The sequence below is a fragment of the Electrophorus electricus genome, unplaced genomic scaffold, assembly GCF_041902795.1.
Source record: "Electrophorus electricus isolate QZ-2024a unplaced genomic scaffold, ASM4190279v1 Scaffold46, whole genome shotgun sequence".
NCBI lineage: Eukaryota > Metazoa > Chordata > Actinopteri > Gymnotiformes > Gymnotidae > Electrophorus > Electrophorus electricus.
In genome coordinates, this window is record NW_027658757.1 from 982,565 (window position 1) to 986,390 (window position 3,826).

Below are 3,826 nucleotides of genomic sequence, written 5' to 3' on the forward strand. Positions count from 1 at the left end.
TTCTCACATGTTCTTGCTTCCGAGGCTCCATTCGCTTCTTTCGATGTCTGCTCTATGTCTTTTTGATGACGTTTCAGTTTCTTCTTCCCATGTGTCTTTTTCTCCTTGAACTGTTTCTCCTGTGCATTTGGTGCTGGCCTCACATCTGAGTGAGGCAGTAGTGGACGGCAAGGCCTGTAGGGTCTGGATGATGGGGCTTCTTGGAACCAGTGGGGCTCACCAGGTGCAAATCTGGTAGGCTGTCTGAGGGAGAGTGAGGGAAACCTGTTGTCTCGTGGTTTGGGAGACTCCAGGGGGAAACTGGGCCTTGGGCTTTCCAACTGTGAAAAAGCATTTAATTTAGCATCACTATTAAATACATGCATGTGCACACACTTTGATATACTATCAAAAATATAATGTAAGTGATATTGTAGTGCCATAGGCAATCCATTTGTTGATATGCCCTAACACATTTATGCTCACTATTTACCTGGACTTTAATTATAGTTGCTTATTTCAATCTAAAACCATCTGCTGTGTATAGCAGAACATTGCTTCATTGGATGTGCACTGCAGTGTAACTAAGTGTTTCTCTTTTCCTACTTTCTCAAGCTGTGCTCTCAGCCTTCTCAGTTCAGCTTTGATCTCCACATTCTCCCTCTGCAGTTCTCGCACTGCTAGCTCGAGGTCTAGACCTCCAAGACACCGCCCTACACGTGCAGCCTTCCGTCGGTTGTCCTCCCATGTCTTTCTCCGACATTCACCCAGGGTCTCTTTGCTCAACTCTTCCTCCACCTTATGGATTCCCATTTGGAACATACAGAGACATATGACCCAGCAATGTGTATTCGGTCCCTAGAGATCTTCAGCCGACAAAGATTATATATATATATATATATATATATATATATATATATATATATATATATATATATATATATATATATATATATATATATATATATATAGTTATTCTGTTCTTCTCTGCGTTCTTTCTTTCTTTTTCAATATGAGATGTTGCAGAGCCTCATTCTAATCCCTAAAAGGCAATCTCTATCTAAAAAGGGCTCATATCAAAATTTAAAGTGGTGTGTTAGTTGTAACAGTCGCCAGCTGTGTTGATAACTCACTCTACGATGCGCTGACACGGTGGAATCTTCCAGCTGCTTACCGTCCTCCTACAAAACAGAAACCTGCTTAACACACTGATATCCAGCTCAACAGGAGGATGTCTTACAATGTAGGTCGGCTCTAAAGTGGGAGAATTGCTGCAACTAACTTCAAAAGGATGAACGCTGTTCTGCCAAAAATGCATCTCACTTTTGTAATCGTATCTTTTTTTAAATGTTTCTACTACTGTTTGTCTTGTTTATTCTGACTAGCAGTTGCTATCACACCACGCGACTAGAATGTTATACGTATGACGCCGCATGGTTACAGAATTCAAAAGATTACAGCTCGGACGATATTGAACGCGCGTTAAAATACGCTCATGAATGAGTTTAACAGACACCTGTTCATTTCAACACAATGGGAGAAATTACTCTGCTCACAGAGCTTAGTAACGCGTTAGAGGAAAATTCGCTGCTGCACTTTAAAACACTGAGCGTTTTTCTTAAAACACATAAAAGGTGCAAGATCACGCGTTGTCGTGTGAGCACCTCAGTCGTAAAAAGGGCTGAGTTGTCATGAATACGTTATGATCAGGAGTAGTCGGCCGTACTGCTGCGACATCCGGTCAAATCAACTGTCCTCTAAGAATCAGCGCAGTACTAGTTTTGGTAATAGCAGCATCTATGGACATGAACGGCGGCGAAACGGATGGTTTCTTTCTCGTCAACTTTATAGTCCATCACACCTGCTCCTATAGATCGGGATAAAATCTCCATACCAAAACCTCTGTGCATTGGCATGATGAAAATTTAGAGCACGCAAATCCTTCACTTCTGAAACAGCAGAAATTATGTAATTTTACGCAGATTAAAAAAAACCTCAACGCTAAAGACTGCTGTTGACGGAGTTTTAATGTAAATATAGCAGGTTGGGGAAGTGTAACGATGAGCGGTAAGGAGGCGGACGCATTGTGTGGAAAAGAGTGAGATTTATTAGGGGCAAATCCAAAGTCCAGGGTCAAATTATTAACATGGAAAGTCCGAGAATTCATGATAAACTAAAGTAAAGAAAAGTGCACGAAGACAAACCAGGGATGCAGGCTATAACATTGGGGCGAGGATAAACATTCAGGCTTATATTCACATGCACGGAAGCCTCGATTAACAAACAGCAGCTGGACTTACAATAAATAGCAACAAGACTAAACTAAAACAGGGCTTAAAAACATGGTCACATGAGCATTAAACCAGACACAAGTGCAAATTATGAGGGGTGCAGAAAACGAAACGAAGGAATGGAACCACAACAAGGGAGTAAATCAAAATAAAGACACTAGACAGGGAAACCGTGGAGACATGAACGCTAGGAGGGTGGTCAGTGGTCTTATGCAATACGAGAATTATGGAAATCGGGTCAGCTTTGGAATAGAGAGGAGCGTTAGGCACATACTAATAATATTAATACATTTTCAGAGACACACAATATCCATCCTGCCAAGGACAGGCAGTGATCAGTGAACCAGGCAGCCAGTAAGAGAAATAAAATCACCAAGAAAGTCAGGCTTTTTGCTGTTTTTTTTCAAAAAAATGTCCTTGACAGAACACAAGATATGACTGAATGAGCAAAGTTACATTTATATAGAGCCTTTCAAAGAACATACAATGCTTTCCAATGAACACACACAGCTTCTACATTCAGTCACATGCTGGATATTGTGTTAAATTGTTTGTCAGTGGCTTACTGCAGGGTGACTGTGTGTAAAATGGGGAAGAGTAACTCCACTCCAGCCTCCTCTATCTCACAGTCATGCAGAGTGAGCTGTGTGTGTGTGTGTGTGTGTGTGTGTGTGTGTGTGTGTGTGTGTGTGTATGTAGGTATGTATGTGTGAGCTCTCTGGATGACCATGGAGACGACTGTGCAGTCCTCGGTGCTCAGAGTCAGAGTGTGTGTCTGTGTGTTTGCTGTCAGGTCCAGAGCAGAGCTGCAGGAGAAGTCTAGTGTGCTGCAGAGCAGAGAGCAGATCTGCTGCTGCTGCCCCCTGCTGGAGGTCAGAGACACTGTAGCAGTGGAGCAGCCTCAGCAGCAGCCTGTCAACACTGAGAAAACAAAACACACACACACACACACACACACACACACACACACACACACAAACACACACACAGTGGCAGGGCAGTTAATTTCAGATTAATATAAATATTTCACCCGAATTTACCAATTACCATGGACTGTAATATGTTGATTACCTGACACAGGAGTCTCAATAAAACCTAAACAATGCTGGCACAAAATGACATCTTGGAAACTTTCCAAAACACACATAAATGAATATATAAGTGTATGTAAATGTATATAAGTTTTTATAACACGCCCAGTTTCCTGCTTATTTTCAGCCACTTTTTGGTAACTGCATTTATATTATGTCAAATGAGATTTTAATGCTTTAATTTTTGTGTATTAAGAAATGGTACTTGATCAATTTATGTTATTTATCCTCATATGGAAAGATTTGCTTCCATATTTTCCATATTTCAAATTTTGTGGGAAAAAGATGTCTGGAGATTTTACAGTCTCTTATAGCCTGCAAGTTATAGGACAGTGCCAGACCTGTGAAACAGTGCCACTTCATCCAGTGTTTAGACGACGTTTGATGCTTAGACCTCATTAGTCATATGCTAATAGTAACTTTGATACAATCTTCAATACAGTGTTGAATCAATGTGCTTTGCAA